General features: G+C 44.5%; 1 long non-coding RNA gene across 1 annotated transcript in view; it reads right to left on the bottom strand.

Moving 5' to 3' along the window:
• Window positions 1–21538, bottom strand: part of LOC146182503 (uncharacterized) — a 58238-nt gene that overhangs the window by 28961 nt on the left and 7739 nt on the right. Inside the window, exons 2-4 of the long non-coding RNA XR_014700064.1 lie at window positions 19381–19467; window positions 13482–13624; window positions 3642–3727 (exon numbers count right to left, since the gene is read on the bottom strand). This is a non-coding gene — a long non-coding RNA (uncharacterized LOC146182503). The remainder of the gene's footprint in view (window positions 1–3641; window positions 3728–13481; window positions 13625–19380; window positions 19468–21538) is intronic.

The following is a 21538-nucleotide window of genomic DNA, read 5'->3' on the forward strand; positions in this document are numbered from 1 at the left end:
GGATTATGAAATGGTAGAAATGCTCATAAGGAGGAAAATTAAGAAGGTTAAAGTAGCAAACCGCTGGAGTGGAAAGAGGAAGGCACGGAGCTGGTGGAATAAGGAAATCAGGGAAGCCATTGAACAACGGCGGGCTGCTTCAAGGGAACACCGAGAGGCAAAGAAAACACAGGTATCTCAGGAGGAAATCGACCAAAAATGGGAATCATATCAACAAACGAAACTTGATGTACAGGCCCTCGTCCAAAGTAAAATAAAGCAGTCCGCCGATTGGTGGATGGCTGACATACACGATGCCTCTAGAGGCGAACCAAGAAAATTTTGGGACCATATAAGCTGGCTAGGTAAAAAGAATCAAAGAAAGCAGGACCGGATTCAAGATAACGAGGGAAATTGTTTAAAGGGAGACAACGCAGTGAACTACATCACATCAGTTATAGCCGAGTCATTTAAAAGCGACGATAGCATTTAAAAGCAAATCAGGAAGCAACAAAAGATAGCAGAATACAAAGCAGCTTAGAACTGAGCAATCTAACCTGGAAAAAGGCAGAAAAAATTTTCCTAAAAACACATCTACAGGAGTAGATACATCTACAGGAATAGATGGAATTCCGATCAAGCTGTTCAATGAACTTGGTCCAAGAAGTAAGGAAACGTCGTTAAAAGCTTTGGAAACAGTCATAACAAATAAGCAAATTCCGGACAGCTGGCGGCAGAGTAAAATGGATTTGATTTCAAGTTACGAGCGCTGCGACGGAGAACAACAACGAGAGAGTAAAGACAAGGACAGGCGCTACTATCAACTGAACGTTTATTCGAAGAACACAGATTAAGTACTCGCAAAAGACAACCAACGGCACATGCGCTTCACAGAATTTTCCTAGCTATCCAGATATACAATCTCACATTCTTGGATGCTTACAGATGGAGAGCTCACGCACGCGTCACTGTTCTTATGGATGTGATATGACTCTGACAGTTCTCTAGTCATTTGATCTTTGTGTCTAAACTTAATCTTGGTTTTGTTCTCCGTCGCAGCGCTCGTAACTTGCAATCATGTACCAACTAGCTCAACTTTCCATATTACTGGATTTGATTTATAAAGGGAAAGGAGAAAGGATGCACATAAAATACTACAGGCCGATTACCATAACATCTGTTATGTACAGGTTGGCCATGCAGGCGGTGAAATTAAATGTGCAAGCATGGGTAGAAAGTAACAAGATACTCGGAGAACTTCTGGACGGCTTTAGAAATGGTAGGCGCTTAGATAACAGCCTGGTCTTGCTTACCCAATGCATCGAAATATCTAGAGTGGAAAATAGACCTTTATGTTTGGCATTCCTGGACATACACGGGGCGTACGACAACGTAAACAGGCAACTCCTGTGGAACATATTAAAAGAAGAAGGTATCGGTTATGAGATAATAGAGTTCCTACAGGAAATATAGCGGGATAACAAAGTTGAAATTTCATGGGAAGGGATAAGAAGTACGGAAGATGTCAAAGTATGCAAAGGATTAAGACAAGGTTGTCCTCTATCACCGCTGCTGTTCATGCTTTATATGATAAACTTGGAACAGAGGATACAAGAAAGTAACCTAGGTTTTAGCCGGTCGTATAGGTTAGGTGGAAAGGCTGTAGAGCAGCGCCTCCTTGGTTTGGTGTATGCAGACGCTATTGTGCTGCTAGCTGAGAGCCTGGAAGAATTGCAAACTCTGGTTCAGTATTGCGGAGACGAAGGGGATGCTCTAGGCTTCCGTTTTAGCGCAGTTAGGTCGGGTCTGATGGTTTTCAACGGCTCATTTGATCAGGGTATTAAAATACAAGGCCGTGAAATACCCAGAGTAGCAGAATATAAATATCTCGGGGTACGGGTAAACGAAGGATTGGCATACATTGGAAAGCATGAGCAATCACTTAAGGCCAAAGGGCGAAGAAATGCCGGGATAATGAAGCATAGGGCACTGTGGGAATACAACAGGTATGAGGCTTTAAGGGGTATTTGGAAAGGAATTATGCATGTGCCCGGGCTTACTTTCGGAAATGCGGTTTAGTGCCTAAAATCAGAGGTACAGTCGACCTTAGAAATAAATCAGAGAGCCGTCGGACGATTTGCACTAGGTGCCCACGGCAAAACCACAAACGAGGCAGTACAGGGAGTTATAGGCTGGGTATCTTTCTAAGTGCGGGAAGCTCAAAGCAAACATTTTATGAAGGCCGCCTGAAGAAATTTGACAGTAACAGATGGGCAGATAAAGCATTTAAATACCTACACCTAAAAAGCGTTGACTTACAATGGAGGAAAAGAACTAGGAAACTAACCAGTAAGTATGCTGATCACAATGACGAAGAAATAAAGAGCGTTAAGCAACAGGTGAAAAACACAAAAGGTAAAAATTGGAAAAATTCAATGGAAAAGAAACAGAGTGTGGAATTATACCGAAAGTGGAAAAGCCAGACCAGGAAAGAATCTTTCTTGGATAACTCAAGAGGTAGTGCCCTACTTTTTCAAGCTAGATCAGGGTGCCTTAGAACACGCAGCTACAAAAAGAAATTTAACAATGAAGATAATGCATGTGCTGTATGTGGTAACTCCAGTGAAACAATTGACCATATTATACTCGAACGTAGTGGTATGCATCCGGAAGTTGATGCAGGCGCAGTCACTGTTCCTGAAGCTCTGGGGTTTAGAAATACCAGTGGCCGGGTGAATAAACCGGCGGTGGAAGCTAGCAAAAAACGACTGGAAGATTGGTGGCTTAAGAGCAGAAAAGTGACATAATGTTAGTAATGCAGAAACAAAAATTCAAGAAATAGAATGATGGTATGATTAAGTAATCTAAACCAATAGATAAGATATAGGAAGAAAAATGAGCATGATCGCTACGGCTACCACCCCGTTTCAGAGGGGACGCTTATATATTCCATCCATTGTATCCATCCGTAAGGGCGATCCAGTCCATTTATTCTATAGCACGAAGCGATTAACGTGCACTTTATACGTTGCGCCTATCTTGGCCTCGCAAACATTTCATAGGTAAAGGGGCATTTATGCAAATGAATGAAACGAAAACGGCGAGGCTACTCTCGAAAGTGCGCAGCTAACGCCATCGCTTAGCGCTAAGGATAACTACGTAGGGCTAAAATCTTGAATTTATTTATTTATTTATTTATTTATTTATTTATTTATTTATTTATTTATTTATTTATTTATTTATTTATTTATTTATTTATTTATTTATTTACCCCCAGGGTCCGGGGGCATTACAGAGGGGAGTAATAAAATAAATAAAATAATAAAAGCCAAAAAGCCTTTACATTAAGAAAAAATTATCAATACATGAAAAAACGAGGTTCTGATGTTGAAACTGCCCGCGTGGCCGCCATCTGAAGAGTCCCGAAAACATATTCGTAGATGTTCTAAGTTTTGACTTTCCTCTTCAATTATTACTTTCTCACGCATAATCCCATAAAGCAAACCATATTTTTATGCCAGATCGTTCAGCTTTCCACTTGTGTATGTGTTCATGGATGTCCCTGGTCCCGCCACACCAAAAGGCGCATTGCCAATTTTCGACCTTTCCTAGCGCGAAAAAAAAAAAAAAAAAACATTTCAGGAAGCCAGCAATGCACTCACCTGTGTCGAAGTCATGGGCGATGGTGGAAACATATCCGCTGTGTCTTTCTCCTTGAATCCAGTCTGTACTCTGACAAGGTCATGACCTGCAAAGAACGTGGACGTCACCACACGCGTCATCAGGTTGCGGAAGGGAGCGTGACAACCAATTGTTATACAAAGCACTTTCGCTTATTTGATTCTTCCGCAACAACGTTCTTTGAAGGCAGATCGAACATTCTGCGTCTTCTGCTGAAGTAAGTCTTTATTTTGATGTCAAAACTCAAAATTTCAAAGCAAAATATTTTTCAAGTTCTTCCTGATTGGACAACTGCATACATGGTTATCCACGAAACTCTAGAAGAGCAAGCGCTAGCATGAATTTCTCCCGCTTTATCGCTGTGGACCAGAAATAATGCTGCATCCTTTCTTGGCACCGCATAACTTCTCCACAGAGGCACACTGAGATTCTAACGTTTGATGGCGACGTGCGACTGCGCGTCCCAACAATGAAAATTGCACTACGTCGCGACACATGATCGCGAACAGGCTTTCGGATTAGCTACAGGGGAAGTCGACGATACAACTACAAGTTTACCAGGGTTTCTTGGCCTTTCTCGTTCACATGGTCATCTACTGATTGCATTTTCTTGATATCAAGAAATGTCTCCAATAACATTGTAATGTGTCGCAATAGTGTCTGTAAGAAATGCGTGGCGACGATCACGGTAACCGCGGTCGCAGATGTATCTTTGGTGGCCCGAAATAGTTCCGAGAGTGAAAGCAACAATGCCACGAGTGCGATGAACTAGCTCCAAAGCGGAATTAGGTGAGTCAGAGTGAACGCGGGGTTCTTAAACGTCTGTTGTGACAGGGGGACCGTAACCAGACTGCTTTACAATGAGTTTTGTGAATAACTGCTGTGGGGCGAATCCATACCTGCAGCACATATTAAGGCGCCTATTATAGTGAGGCAATTTGGCTGCTGCATCATTCGACCACAAGTTGAAATGGCATGAAAAATTCGGTCAATAAAAATTCAAACACTAACAATGTACTCGCTGAGATATTGACATCCTGGGAGCTCATTGGAGCCGCACAAATTCGTAACTATTCACACAGGCGTATCAAAATACTTTGCATTTGTGAACTTTGGCAAGCAAAGACTACTAACATTGGAGTTCCTCAGTATTCCGCATTTAAGCGTCATTGTTTTTAATTACCATTAAGGATTTGCCATCATGTCTTACATTTGCTGGATATATATTATATGTGGATAATACCACCACATTGCCGTTGTAGAAAAGTAGATTCCTTAAACAGGGTATGTTGCTGGGCAAGTTGGTTATTCATTGTCAGAGAAAGAACGCTATAGTCTTCCTGCGTTGGTTAGTTCCGCATTCGCCTGCCGTAATTGTTAATCGAACTATTCTGTCTTTGCCCCATTGTTTATTGCCATAAGGTTTCATGCATCTGTGGTTTGTTTCTTTAGCCCGTCCTGTTTTTCAGTTTGCTAGGCGTATGACCTTTTTGTCAGCGTCCTTCTACTTGCCTCTTTCGGTTTTGCATGGCTAGATTTCAGTGTTTTCATTCAGCGTCTTTTAGTTGTTCATATTGTTAGGGGGATGTACTTAATGTGACGGCTCTTCGCGTCATGACACTGCTGGGTACTCTCCATTCTATCTTCTCTTTGGAAGAGACCCCTTACTGCCCTTCGACACTTTGCTTCCCGCCGCTGGCCCCGTCACAACTTATGCCCGCGATGCCATCGCCCGAGCCGACGCTGCTCGCCAGATTGCTCGTCACAATATCACCGTCTCTCAAGAAGCTCAAAAACGCCGCTACGACGCTCACCACCGCGATGTGCACTATCCTCCCGGATCTCTGGTGTTGCTCTGGCTTCCGTGCCGTCGTGTGGGGTTGTGTCAAAATCTTCAAACAATGAAGATGACGCATGTGCTGTATGTGGTAACTCCAGTGAAACAATTGACCATATTATACTCGAATGTAATTGTATCCATCCGGAAGTTGATGCAAGCGCAGTAACTGTTCCTGAACCTCTGGGGTTTAGAGGTACCAGTGGCTGGGTGAATAAACCGGCGGTGGAAACTAGCAAAAAACGACTGGAAGATTGGTGGCTTAAAAGCAGAGAAGTGACATAATGTAAGTAATGTACAAAGAAAAATTTAATAAATAGAATGATGGTTTAGTTAACCAATCTAAATCAATAATTAAGATATAGGGAGAAATTGAGCATGATAGCTACTGCTACCACCCCGTTTCAAAGGGGAAGCTCCTATATTCTATCCATCCATCCTTGTTTTGTTTTGTTGGGTTTAACATCCCAAAGCAACTCAGGCTATGAGAGACGCCGTAGTGGAGGACTCCGGAAATTTAGACCAACTGGGGTTCTTTAACGTGCACTGACATCGCACAGCACACGGGCGCCTTGCTTTTCACCTCCACCGAAAAGCGGCCGCCGAGGCCGGGATTCGATCCCGCGTCCTTGGGAACATTAGTCGAGCTCCGTAACCACTGCGCCACCCCGGCTTTTGTTTTTTTCTTTATTGTATGAATTGGTACAAATACATCAGTAAAAGATCATGGTTGCCATGCCCCTTGTCTGACAACCGTGTCTAATGGACTTTCATTACCACAAGTTCGCCCATCAGACTCAAGACCTCTTCCGCAGCGTCTTGCTGGTTCAAAATTTCTTTTAGTTTATACACTTGTTCAACAAAATAATCACATACAGATCGTGCATCGACATCACAGTGTCTATAAGCCATCCTACTCCTCCAAATACTGTGAAGGCCCAATAGCATGATGAGGTCATACTGAAAATTATCGTTAACAGTTGTCATGTACCGAATTTCACGTGGCATCAATGGCAGGTCTTTTTTAAGTGTCCTTTGTAACACATCCCAGTAAAACACCGCACCGGCGGGGCGCCCCAATATGAGTTCAGGCAGGAGCAGGTGTTACTTCATTGCGCGTGACAGCCACATCGTAACATATACAGCCTGGGTCGTTGTACACTGACCCACCACTTACCACTACATCATGCCCAGAAATTTGGGACAATTTCTATGAAATCTTTCACATACTGTATAAGAGCACCAGAAAAATCAATATATCCGAGGAACCTCCTTCGGCAGTATTCTGCCGTTTATTTTCTAAAACGCGCCTGACCGATTGGCCGCCACAGACTTGATTATCCATTGTGAGTCCTAAACAAGCATCAGAGGTCATATATTTCTATGTCTTCGACCTTTCCTATAAATACGTCCATAAAGGTATCTTATGATGTTTCAAAGTTGCCTTGAAGTGTCTTTGTAGCGAGAGCTACATTGGCTCCAGTCTCGTCATTTCGCCGCGCCTGTCTGGTGTCTGTCTGAAGAGCGAAGAAAGAGGCAGAAGAAGTCGTGGGAGGCGGTAGCTGACCGATCCCCCTCTGTGGGTATGTGCCATAAGTTATTTGGACAGCAACAACAACAACAATAGCTGGCAGCTGACATGGCCGAGCACAACTGGACGTAGGGCTTCATGACATTACGTTTGGCAGGGGCTGCCAACTCGGGCCTCTCGTTTCATATAGAAGGGTGATATTGACACGTGCATTAGAGGTAGAAGAAGGAGCGCAATCGGAAGAAGTAGATGTATACAACGTTGAAATGTTGGCCTCTTTGCTGCTGGCCTGGATACTGGAAACAAGGGCTCGAACTCGGAGCTTGCCCGTGCGTCTCCGCTCTGCGATTCTGCGACTCTTTTCCTGTTGCCTGACCCACTGCGGCTTGGCCCTCTGCCTGTCTTGGACTCTTCTGACTGTGAACTGGTGAGGCCGTTCCACGAATGGGGATTTTGCCAGGTTACCCCTTTATGGTTTAGGTCTCATGCCTAACTAGGGCTACGGTCATGACATTGTCTTCGCCGGGCTCAGGTCCTGCAAACTGGTTCGCCAGTTTGCCGGCAGATAACCTACCTCTAAAATGCTTTTCTGCAAATCGTGTCAAACATATCCCTGTGGCACTTATTCCTGTTGGAGATGGATTAATTAAAATAAAAAATCCTCGTCTAATCCAAGATCAACTGAAAGCTGCAACCAGCCGATACCTGCAGATTTCGGAGGTGCGAACATTTGGTAGAAGAGGTTTATTATGCAAATCTGATGACTTGGACTGCGTTGCTGACTTACTGCATTGAACTACATTTGCCTCATTGCCTGTGAATGCATTTATTCCAGAACAGCTTGCATGCGTGAAGGGAATAATCCGCGGGGTTGATTCCTCCGCTACGCCAGCAGAGATTCTAGAAAGCCTTAATGAGGCCGGTGTTGGTATCATGTCAGTCTTTAGCAGACAGGCTAGAGACTCACGCGTACCAACGGATTCAGTAATTGCCACATTTGCAGGGTCCTCTTTCCTAAGTGAAATTAAAGTTTGGCCAATTATATACCGTGTTGACCCTTTGCATCCTCGGCCATTACAATGCAAAAATTGCTGGCCTTTTGGGCACAGTGCCAAATCGTGCAAGTCGGCAACGCGCTGCCGCGTTTGCAGCGGTGATCATGCTTCAGATCAGTGCACTTCTGAATCTAATAACTGCTGCCTTTGCCAATGCAGTCACACAGCCGATGATCCGACTTGTCCAAAGAGATGGGCAGAGTGTCCGAGACATTATTCAACGCGACAGGTGCTCGCGCGCAGAAGCTTATGCCCTAGTAGCAAAAAAAAAAAAAAAAAAGAAACCCAGAGTGCATACGCAAATGTTGTCCGCACCTCAACTCCTGATGTTGAAGCAAGCTTAACAAAGTCGGTTGTTGCTGTAGTAGAGAAGGCTGTTGGGATACTTGATCGCTTGATTAATACATTTTGCGATGCTTTGCAGCAAGTAATTTCCGCACAGGATGCATTGTCGTCGTTATAAACTCTAACCCCGTCTACCTACTCTATTTGTTATAAAACAATAGATAACATTCAACCTACCTCTTCTTCTGCGTCCACGCCTGTGGATGCAAACGATACTGACCCAATCCTTATTTCTACCGCATGTCAGTCAGATGTTGAGATGGCCTGCCCATCTCAGAAGCGCCGTGCTTCCTCTTCTCCTAATAAATCGGACCATCCGCATGTCAAATCTAAGAAAGGTACTCAAGGAATTGCAAAGAAAACGAATGCGTTGAAAGAGGCTGTTGCTGCCTTACTTTTAAAGCAATAATCATGGCGGGAATCTCTGTACTCCAGTGGAATTGTCGCTGTATCTTATCTTCTTTCGACGACCTGCACCACCGTATTCTTAAATTTACCCCTGATATTATCTTACTGCAAGAAACTTGGCTCTCTCCTAATCGTCCTTTCACAGTTAAAAATTACCGTGTTTTTAGAGCTGATCGCCTACACGGCAGGACGGAGGCTTCTTAACATTGATTTCAACAAATCTAATTCATCGTGCTAAAGTGGCTCAAGAATTATTTGGCCCTGATTGTGAGATACTTGCCGTTGAGTTAATTGTCTCGCAGTGTGTCCCGATCATAATTGTAAATATCTACTTTCCAAAAGGTGTCCGTAGGAATGATTGTTTAGAAGCTTTGCTGACAATTATTTCAAACGTAGTTTTGTCTGGGGACTTCAATTCCCATCATGTCATATGGGGGTTTCAGAACAGACTATAGTGGGTGGTTGCTTTGGTCTTGGTTGTCTAGAAATGATGTTCAATGTTATACCAGTCGCGCCTATACTTATATGAGAGCACAGTCTCATTCAGCTATTGATTAACATTAGCTACAAATGGTATTGCAGTATCATCGTGGTCCACAATAAACTTCGGTACGTCAAGTGACCACTACCCTATCACTTTGAACATTGCATGTAATCAGATTAGGTTAACTGGTACATCGTGTCGACATTACCCTGTTCAAGATATGTCTGGGAGAGGCCTTCAGGTCATCTGCCCCTTCTGATAAACCGAATCGCGGTCCTGAAGTATTGTCTTCAATTTTAGACGCAACTCGGCGATCAGAGTTTACTGTTCAGTCTGCCATTAAAAACAAGACTCATTCGAACTGGTGGAATGAAGAATGTGAAAAAGCCTATCGTCTGAGGAAAGCCGCATGGAAGCGCCTAGCCTATAATCTGTGCCCAAACAACTGGATTAATTACAAATTCTTTGCAGCTTCGTTTAAAAGAACAATGTCCAAGGCTAAGGAGGAATATATGCGAATCTGAGCACCTATTTATCTAACCCAGTCAACCGGAAATCTCTCTATAGATACATGGAACGTACAAAAGTTTTTTCCTCCTTTCATACCACCCAGACCACTGTTTTGTCTAAAAAAGATGAATTAGATCAATTAGAATCAATTGGCCGAGGCCTTGCAGCGCACTTTCAAGCTTGCACTACCTTTTCTTCAGCCCGATTGCAGTTTGGTACAAACTTCACTGAGGTAACTATATCTGAATTAAGTGTAGTTAATTGCCTGCAATCGGCTGCCCCTTTAGTTGACAGAATATCAGTTGTCAGGCTGAAAATACTATTCAAAGATTTTGCCTCGGACCTATTGCAGATTGTGAATTGATCTTTGAAAAAAGCTTGGATTCCACAAGCTTGGAAAACATCGAAAATAATTTTACTACTGAAAGACCAGGAGAAAGGGTTTGATCTCGACAACAATCGGCCGATTGCTGTCACTTCAGATTTAGTTAAGCTTATAGAACGGATAGTCTGCTCTCGTCTCATGGATCATTTTCTATCTTCCAAGGCTTTAGCGAGGCTCAGATTTGATTCTAACAGGGATGATCGATTTGGAACGCACACGTCATATTAGGGTTGTCATAAGGCAAAAAGAAGTTTCAGCTCTAGTTACTTTAGATATTGCCGAGGCCTACGACGGCGTAAAATACAGGATTTTGCTTCATAAGATAGCTGGTCTATATCCTCCGTTATGCATCTTTGGGTGAATTAGGGAATTTTTAAAGGATAGATCATTCTTCGGCACAAAGGATGCATTAAATTCCAACACTTACACCCAGTCAAGAGGTGTGCCCCAGGGAGCAGGACTGTCGCCTTTATTGTTCAATATACTAATGCGTGACATTCCTATTTACCCGGCCGTCAAAGTTTATGTGTATGCAGACGATATAGCTTTTTTTGCTTCTGCCACAAATATTCACAACCTACATTATTTGTTGCAAGATTATCTAAATGCCTTGGAGGTCTGGCCGCACAGCCTAAGGCTAACTTTAAATGTCAACAAAAGTGCCGTCCTAGTATTCCCACAGACATCCCCCGTTAACATTTTCTTGTCTTATCATTATGTCCTAATCCCGCAGGTTGATTCTATTAAATATTTGGGTATATTATACGACCCACAGTTAGACTGGAGGCCTTAAATTAGAAGCCATGTGCTTAAAGGTGAACGTGCCCTTGGCCGGTTGATAAAAATCAGCAATAAGAAATATGGTATGCGTCGGGACACTCTGCTCTTGCTTTATAAGACCTACATACAATCAATACTTGAATTCGGCTTCATTCTATTTTCTGGGTGCCCAAGGTACAAGCTTGAACCCCTGTTTGTTTTGAAACGACGAGCTCTGCGCCTTTGTTTAGGTCTGCCCAAGTGAGTGGCCAATGCTTTAGTATACTTGGAAGCTCGGATACCTAATCTAAATTCGCGGTTTCAGCTTCTAACTGTGCGAACATATTTAAGGTCTTTGGAGCCTGTCCCTGGAGTGGCTAACACCATATTTACTTCGATCCCATCATACTTCTTTGATAATATTTGGCCTAAGTATAAGCTCACTCAGGTAGTGTTTACTAATTCCCCGCTGTCGAAACTTTCAGTATCAATAACCTCTTTAGTACAAGTTAACCACCGGCGGCCTGGTATACTATAATCTCATTTGATGACACCCTCCCAGGGAATGCTAAGCATTTGTCTGCCAATGTAATAAATGCCTTATAGAGGATTACCTAGATAATTTCCTGAGCCATATTGTCATTTTTACAGATGCGTCTCACCAGGATGAAAAAGCAGCTATTGGCATATACTCTCAGGCTCTTGACTGGAGTTATCATTTCGGGTCCCAGACTATACGCCAATTTTCGCTGCTTAGTTTCTGGCCATTAAGTTGGACTTGACAAAAATCCCTAGTAATATTCCTAAGGGTTTTTTTCTTTCTGACAGCCTATCCGTGCTGTCATCGCTCGAAAATTCGAAGGACACTCTGCTTTGTCGTTCCCTTTATTTTTTTCTTCCCCCTCACATTTCAGATGTGCGTTTTCAATGAGTCCCTGGCCACTGTAGTATTACATATAATAAAAGCGCAGATATTTTAGCAAAAACCGGTCTTACTGGACCTCTTGTTCCACTCATACTTAATATCGTTTACTTTAGAACAATTTCAAAATTTCCAACGTCTCCATCACCTCAGTAAGAAGACTCTCCTTTCTGCACCAGATTACCAACACCTCATGGCCTCGGCGTTGCCGCATGTGTGTTTCAAGGCTATGCGAAGTGATGACTCTCTTGCGCTGCAGATTACCGAAACTAAATCTGTATTTACGTCGTTCGGGGCTATCCGATACTAACCTCTGTGAGTCTTGCAAAGAAATTGAATCCATAGATCATTTTTTTCTCTTCTGCCAGAGGCTCGCATCTCTCCGCAAAATTTACTTAGCAACTCATCATTCGAGATTAGGCCTTCCAATAACCATTCCAGTTCTCCTGTCCTTCATGGCAAGCGTCAAGGGATATGCCTTAAAACCAGTGTGCGATTCTATACATGATTACATAATTTCAACGATTCCTATGCTAGGTACGAATTCATTACCTTTTCTTTTCCTTTTTATTTTTTCCAAACTCTAGTCAAATATCCATATTTATCTGAATGCTCCAGTCCTTGAACATATATATTTTCAATCTACAATGCACCCTGGCCAATCCCCCGCCGTGAGTATGTGCCATTTTGTCTGAGGCGATCATCATCATCATCATCATCATCATCATCATCCTGGTGGCCTCGTTCTCTGCTCTCTCGGTGCCCTCGCTCAGCGGCTACAGTAGTCCTGCTGTGTAAGAACTGTTACAATATCACAATCAGCCAAAACCCTTGCATTCACGTTATCCCTAGGCCACGCAGGCACGTTCATACGGCTCGGTTAAAGCGGGGCTTTATATGTTGGCTGATAGCTTACGCTATCGCGTCATCGCGAAGGTGGCAGTGTAAACAAGAGAAAGAGGTGCCGTAGTGGAGGGCTTCAGACCACCGCGCGATAGAGGCTTTCGCCTCACCGCACTTTAGTGGTCAAAAGTGCCCCCTATGGCATAAATAAAACTGAAACCATAGAGTAAACTACTATGTGCAAAAGTCATGTCTTTACTTTCAAACCGAACTTAAGCGTAGCCGTTCAAATGGCTATCGCGTAAGTGCGGCTTTCGCTACAAGCTAAACCACATCTAATGTTTTCTTCGAGAATACAGCCAATTGATTTTCGTAGAAAATTTAGCTTTATGATGCAAGCGCAGGAAAAACTTTCAAGATAATTTTCTTTTCGCAACGCTTCGGAAGTATGCACCATCGCATTCATCGATATCTCACAGTCCAAATTACAAGATGATCCAGAGCACTCGACGTGTGTTATCCTAGAAATACTCCAGATAACGACACTCTCGTACTCCTCCGGCTATGCGATATACACTAATTCAATGCAAGCTATACATGCAAATCCTAAGGATAGCATTTTTGTTAAATCAGACACGATAAACATGAGACCGTCACTAAACTTCATCCTGGCATAGTCCCACCAAAGTGGACTTCTGAGTGCCGCTGATATCCCAGACAATAAGAAACAGCATCTACTCACCCCCGATGTCCACAACCGTGCGGCTGGTATCCCTTGTTCGTCATCTTGTGCGAATCGGCAGGATCCTTGCACCCTCCGGAAGCAGCTCACCTCCTCACCAGATCACTCTAGCAGCCGCCACTGATCTTCCCCGCCTGAGGAACCTACGAGGAACGGCGAAGAGCGCGAATGAGAAACTGTCGTCGGCAGCTGCTTCACCATGAGAGCAACCCTTCTTTCTCCTCAGTCCCCTTCGTAGGTTGCGGGGCTGGTAATCGGAGAGAGTCATGGATCGAAGACGGAGTGACGAAAATAAAAAACTTAAGGCAGGAACCCCCTCCCATCCGAAAAGAAGTACGCAGCCACGAAGGACGAAGCAGAACGACCGCACAGCTGCACATTTGGCCCCTCTGGCATGTGCTGCCTGCGCGCGGCTGAGGGAAATCAACGCATAATTGGGACATCTAAATAAACAGCTTGCTTTATCTCGGCGGCTGCAGGCATTGTTGGAGCTAGCTGAACGGCGTTTGGTTCCGAAACCGGAGCGTCATAGGCCCCGCATCGATTTGACAGGAGACACCGCTACTTAATCGACCATACGTAAACCCTCTCTATAACAACTGCTGCAAAGCTTTTTCTGGCCCAGTTAAATCCGTCATCCCGGCCTAATTTCAAATTTTCCGGCTCGACCACTTAATACACCTCATGCCTGCCCGTTCCTTACGATGTATCCAACCCTAATATATACGAAACCAAAGCTAATCTGGTGTTCTTCTCCCCTTACCATTCAGTTTCTCTATTAAGCATGGACCAGCGCGGCAAGTCTCTTTCACCTCGGGTAGCTGACGAAGAATGTGACTTCGGTAACCTTATACCAGAATATCGGCAATGCTAAATTTCTATTGTAATTAAACTTTTTTGTCAGTTTAGTTGCTGTTCTGTCCATAGAATTGCATACGCAGAGCATTATAACATGCAACAGGAGAAAATGCGTTTCTACATTCCACAGCTGCAACCACATGCAACGCAGCTGTGAACACTCAAAATTAGCACAGGAATTTCATACAATTATGGATCACATTAATTTTATATTACAGCGATACATAGCTGCTGTACGCGCCTGAAATATATTCTAGGTCAAATGTATTAACAAGGAGGGAAGGTCCACTCTGATTGTCACCGTTTTCATACAGCATCAGTCTACACTTTCCATTCTTCTCACAATAACAAAATATCCCCAATTTTCTATGCTAGTCACTGGTGGTGAGCAGGTGGAGCCTGTTGTCAATAGACGAGGTAACCTAAAGCCCAAGCACGCAATCATCGCATGGCAAAAGCTGTCACTCTCTATGTTTCTATTCGTTGACCTTTACCGGTGGGCATATTGACCAATAGGACAGGGCTAATTGGAAACTTTGTGAGGGGTTTTGTGATGTGATCGCGTGATTTGGCCCCTGGACATCTGGCTATTCTTGTGCCTTTATACTGGAAAACGCTTTCAATTAGCTTCCACTTGTTATAGACCGCTCACCTTGAACTAGAGAATGCGTCACGGGTAAATAGAGCTGACCCACTACGAAATAAAACGAATGCCCTGCAATTCCCCACGAATTCGCGGCTAAGGTCAACGCTGGGCGCTGACATGAAGGTATTTATGCTAAAACAGTCACCCAAGACAAGCCGCTAATATATTGTTGCGAAGAAGATCGGCAGTGGCTCTAGAGCGGCGCTAGGCAAACCATTAAATCATCTTTCACCCTGTCGCCGTGCTGTGCCGTCTTATCGCCACGTAACATTTTGGTTGGAGGTATGGTATATGTCATCCCCATCCTCATCTCCGAGCGTCGACGCTATCCGTTCGCCGGGACCATCGGCCGAGATCCCGTTGATATCGCCGCGCAGCTTCGCCCCAGCCCTTCTTGCCCAGACCCGACAGATGCAACTGCCGCCGGCCCGCCTCCACCCCGGATCTGAAGACAAGGCGCACAGACGAACCAACCATTGCCGAGACAAGACCCGAAGGAACCGAAGTACACGAACACACAATACTCGCCCAGCCGCGCGCAATTGATCCCATGGATGTTTTGGTGGTGGACAGTTGAGGAATTCCAGCGGAGGCGGATCACCCAAGCGTCATCGTAGTGGGAAGCAAATCGTGCTCTTCTATCTTTTCTTCAACATCCTCGCCGTCATGTCACCACCTCGGTGGCCCCGGGAAGGGTTACGAAGAAGATCGGCAGTAGCTCGAGAGGAGCCCTTGCGTTAGGCCAGTCATTAAATCATCTTTCGCCCTGTCGCCATGTTGTGCAGTCTTCTTACTTGTCGCCACGTAACAATATGTAATCTAGGACATAATCAGAAGCTGAAGGAAGGATATTCTAATGTTTATACGGTAGGTGTACAGAATCCTGTCATGTCCGGTGTCCAAACCCTTACAAAAATGAGTTTTGAAACTCTATTGTTGGACTATTGACCGCCTTTTGAATTTACTGAATTTCGATAGACATTCAACCCCAGCTGAATGCAATCTTTACAGGGCCAACAGAATTTTCATTGTGTTCTACCCAATAGACTTTTTGTGCAATTTTTTCTATGTGCTTTTTGTTGTCAGTTTTCAACGTTCACGAACAATTAGCGTGTACTGTTCATGCTGACCCATGTTTTTAAGTAGTTTTAGGCACAAATGATAAGAGCATGATGTGACAATTTCGTTATGAATTTTTGGTCTCACTTGTAATCAACTATTGGCCACATTCTGCAAAGGGAAATATAAGAGCAGCATGCAGTTGCGTGCTCGTTCATGTTATATAAAAGTACATATTAACGGTGCACACTTAGCTCAAGCTTCGCAACACAGTGAAAATATGCCCTAAAAACTTCATGATGGCAAAGCCTCCACTAATAATGCAAATACATCGTTGAATGTCAATCAGAATCCGTAATGGATCAGCTTCTGTATGTCGCAGAAGGTAACTTTAGTGGTAGGACATATTTTATATTTATCATAAAACAAGTTCAGTGAGTCATCATACTAACAAACAGGATCCTAGATTGAACCTACCATGTAGGGCAGGACAGAGCTTTTTTAAACCAGTTCCAAAGTTCACTATATATATGCTTCAGGGTCTGACATTCTGCCCTAGCATAGGTATTTTTGCCCGTAGCTTTTTGCCGCAAAATGAGGTGCAGTCTGTATTGGAATCCCCCACCGCTGTATGTCTTCGGAGAATTTTACTGTTATTTTTTTCTTTTCCTTCCTTTCTTAGTGGACACCATGCTAAAATAAAGTCACTTTAAACATTGAGGGGTTCTAATAATCACGGATTGATCCCACGCATACTATAGAGTTAACACGCATAGCAAAAACATTCGCGTATGAAAAAAAAAAAGAAGAAAAAAAACAAGATTGCATGCGTCTTCTAACGGCGACTCTTCTTTTCAAAGAAGCATTCGGCCGCCGCCTTGCTCCTGTCCGCATCCCACTTCCCCCGTGCCCCGCGAACGGCGCCAGCATGTCCGGAGAGGTCGAGGGTCGCATCCTGTCGGCTGGGGGGAAAAAGGGGGAGGGAGGAGGGGTTGCTCCCGCTTGGTCTCCGCTCTCTGCCTTCACCGCGGTTTGTTTTCACGGAGATGACCTTGGCTTCAGCAGTCGCGCAGCGGGGGTGGCGGCTTTTCACCGAAGCTGTTCTTTTGAGCCCCGTTTTCTTTGCACGCAGACGCGGGTACGTTGAGTGCGGCGATGTGCCAGTTCAGTTGGCGTTTTCCCGCCACCGTGGTCGCATCTTGCACTGTGAACGAAGCACCGTATGTAGGTTTTTCGCTGGTGATTATCACGAAGATCGTTTTGTTCAAATTGGAGCGCGAACGTACGAATTTAAGTCTTCGGAGGACTCCGCTCTTGGGCGGCAGCTTCTGCGCAAGGAGGACGTGTTTAAGAAGTTCAACAGTCGCAGGCGTTTTGGATTCTAGGCGAAAAGCCGGCGCGGGCGGAGGGAGCGTCTGCACTTTGGTGAGTGTTTTACTTTTTCCTATTCGTGTTTGTGCCAGTCTTGTACAGTGTGTGCTACAAGGTGAAGCCCGCATGTAAATATTTCTAGCAGACAAACCAGCCTCGTCGGAAAAAAAAAAGGAGGGGGAGAGAGAGAGAGAGAACGAGGCTTGTCTCTACGCGGACGCTGGGGCCGATGGAACGCCAGCTGGAATGGCGACATTTTCTTTCTTTTTTTTAACCGGTGATCGTTTTTGACGGATTGTTCGGCACAGTGCTGTACTCTTTCGATACGCTACTCGCGCTGAGACGGACACATTGTCGAGATCATAATATGCCTCTGTCACACATTGTGGATTATTGAATCTGTGCAGCTCCGCCATTTTTGCAGTGTTTGTTTTTGTTTCCACTAATTTTAGTGCCTATAGTTGGTAATTTTGCTTCAAGTTTTCTGGGTAGTAATGCTTGTGACCTGCGCTTTGCTATTTATATTCACAATGGGATCTTTGACGGCAGCATATATTGTTTATCAGGGAGAAATGAACGATGTGGTAGTGCTGCCGAGCTGTGGAGGCGGCGGTCGATGCCGTCTAAGCAGTGAAAGACAGTGACAACTCATTTTAGACAAGAAATTTCTTGAGCTATGACGTGGAGCAGCGCACAAATGCCTTTGCTCTATTTTTAGGTTAGTATATACCGCAACTTAATTATGATTTATATTGTTTATTTCAGCATCACATGCGAGGAGTTCCCGGACGTATCAGCGTTTTACGCAAAGAACAGCCTGGCGTCATACCTTGCACATGAATTGAAATAAAGCAAATAAACAACCCAGCTCATGTTATGGGTTCACCAAAGATGCATATTTTTTCTTTCTCATTAACGCGCATTTTTTATTCTGTGTTCCCTTTCCGCTGCGGATTAACAGAAAATGCTGCGTGATCAACGGTTAGCCAGGAGCAGGCACGAGGTGGTTTACATTAATGCAAATGTAGCACAGCACATATCCTTGCTGCGGTCAGTCAACACATTCTATGTTCTGCTCGACCAATCAACAATTTAGTCAGTTTAGTGTAGGTTAATGAGTGAGTAAGTATAATGGGGCTTAAAAGATCAAGATCTGTTTTGTTCTTTTATGCCTCACTATACTTATCATTAACCAGCACTGATCAGACAGGATTGTTGATTGGTCGGACAGAACATAGAATGTGGTGACTTATCGCAGCTAGGAGATGTACTGTACTACTTTTGCTCCTGGCAAACCGATGGTCGTGTACTATTTTCTGTTGTTCAGGAGTGGAAAGGTAGCAGAAAATCAAAAAGCGTCACTTGCAGAGTTTCTGAAGCATTTGAGCCTGAAATCAACAGAATTTCAGTTGCGCGAATTCCAAAAGCGCTCTTAAGAAACACATGGGCCACTATTTCATAAGCGCTCAACAAGAGGTCAACACTGCATCACCCAAGATGTTGCCGATTATCGACAGACTTTCAACAGCGTGTATTGACACAACGCTTTCGAATTTCTATAGAAACCCTACATGCATTTTTGTAAGGGAACGTTCTCTTCGGGGCCAGCCGTTGCGTTAGATGACAGAACGCATTCCTCGACCTTCTCCTCCTTGACTGTCGATGCTCTCCACTTTATTTTACTCGACATGTTCTAGCGCTTCATTTACGTGTGCGTTTCTAGAAGTCGCCAATAGCGTCTCACCGGAAGCAGTTTTCACAATTTCTGACCTTTCAACACAGAAACACATTTTATGAATTCCGGTATTGTGTATGTGTTTGTATGACGTAACCAAGGGAGCGCAATCTATCGTCCTAATGTTGGTACTCTGTTGACAATGTCCGGCCCAACAAAGATCCAGTGCATTGTCAACGTATAGTACCAATACTGTGATGATGGTTTGTGCCGCCTAGGAATGCACTCACTTGTGTCGGAGTCTTAGGCAACGATGGAGGAAAGTGCCACGTTGTGCCTCTCCAGGAATTCGGCGCCCACTCGCCGAAGGTGGTGACCTGCAGAGAGCACGGACGTCACCATACGCGCCACCAAGGAGCAGGCGGAAGCGTGATAGATTGAGAGTACGATATACTTAATGCTTATACGACAACCTATCTAGGGTCGGAAATTGCACAACACTAATATTCCTCCCATGGTCTGTGCTGTCTGGGACGGTATTCGCCACTTAACGGTGGGCGGAAAGACAGGGAAGCTTGGGCCAAGAAATGGTGTCGTGAGGGCAGAAAGAAGAGCGGTTTGACCCTTCAAAGGCACCGAGGCCCAATTTTCGTGTTTTTCAGCCGAGCAACTCTCGTTTCTTTTTTTTTTTATGTCTCTCTGAACACACGTGACACAAGATTAACACATACATTAAGTTTTATCGTTGTAAACTTAGCGACCGGGTGTCGAAACTGATTCCTGACACATGAGAACCGTGCTTGAAAACCTTCAATGCGCACGGTTGACGCCATCGTTGGACGCTAAGTTAGCACCTTGGGTTAAGACAAGCCGTGAAGCCATGCAATCAATGAAATATCATAAGCTGGAAAATAAGGTCCTGGAGTTTAAAGAAGAAGCCTTAGAGGACGCTTTGACCAGGCTTAAGAGTCGACGCGATAGCGAGTGCATAATATACGAACACGTTTGACGACTTCTGGAGCGATGGCAGGTCACGGCAACTGCGCCTTTTCAGGCGGAATGAGGTGTACACTCTGTCGCGTAAATTAACAGGGGTTTAAGTGCGCGTAACCTGATTAGGACGTGCGAAAGCACTGTTCGTAATGGATCGGCATGTTTTTCTGCAGCAACATTACGTCAGCCTCTGTCGATTGACACCACTCGTTAACCTCTACCACTTCTCAATTACCCGCGACTGCTGCGGACACGATTTTAAGGACGCGGTCTGCGGACATGGTCTGTGGACACTGTCTGCAGACAGAAATCTGTGAACATATCGAAGTAACGCTTTCGCGTTAATAAGAATGGGCGAGTTATTAGAGGCACAATTTAAAGGATTGGAGCTAGCTTAAACTACACGGGTGTGAGCGTGGCAACTAAAAAGGAGCTGCGGTCGCGAGCCCTTAAACGCGGAGCTTAGGTACCCCCCATAGGTTTAGAGCGATAGCTTCGCCGAACAGGCTATGAGTAATTTGGTTGGGATGGACAAACGTTTGGGTAACTAAACCAAGCTATTTCTCGAAAACCTATGATCGTAGCTTAAAACTTTGCTTTATTTAAACGCCGTCTACAAGACTTGGCCCTTGCACATAACACGATAAGGATGATATTGGTTGCATGCCGTATATTTTAGCCTTCGTTTTTAGGGTGCGTGTTTATAGTGTTCCTAGTAATGTTGACCACAATTCATTTTCCAATTTCAGCCTGCCCGCCGCGGTGGTGCAGTGGTTAAGATGCTCGATTACTGTGCCGTAGTACCAGCGTGCGACAACACTTCCAAAGGCGAGGTTGCGTTGTTAAAGATATTTAATCTAAGGAACCGTAAAACTAACGGCGAACACAGCCAGGAGGCGACATGTTATGTTAGGGTTCGGTAAGGATGACACAAGGCAATTAATTGCACCGAAATAATTTAACGCTATCCATGGATGTGTGTTGCCTTTTAAGTAGCGTTCAGAAAGCGTACTGAGCCGGAATCACAATCTGACTATCTCACATACGACCAGGGAGGTGAAAGAAGTTGTTAGACTTTACTGTTGAGAGATCGGAAGTACGCGTCCAGGACTGTTACTGAGCCTTGCCTATAAATAATCTGAGCCTTGCCTATAACTAATTAAAGTCCGGACAGAGGATCACAGATTGGCACCTTCTGGGAGGCGTTTTGAAGTTGTAGTTTCTGTACCTCGAATGTGCAGCTCCGAAAAGGGTGTGATAAGTGCAATAGAAAAACGCTCAGATTTTCGCGGCACTACTGTTCTAGAACTCGGCACCGATTTTTATCTGTTGCAGGCCGTCATTGCACCCGCCACCGCTCAGGTGGTGGACGACGGCTGTTGTGGAGCGCGTACCTCGAGAGTCTATGGGTTCGTTTCTTCAAGCTCCCCGCAGCGGTAGCTCAGTGATTAGGTC

This window comes from Amblyomma maculatum, chromosome 8 (assembly GCF_055883805.1).
Source record: "Amblyomma maculatum isolate TAMU_Amacu chromosome 8, ASM5588380v1, whole genome shotgun sequence".
Classification (NCBI taxonomy): domain Eukaryota; kingdom Metazoa; phylum Arthropoda; class Arachnida; order Ixodida; family Ixodidae; genus Amblyomma; species Amblyomma maculatum.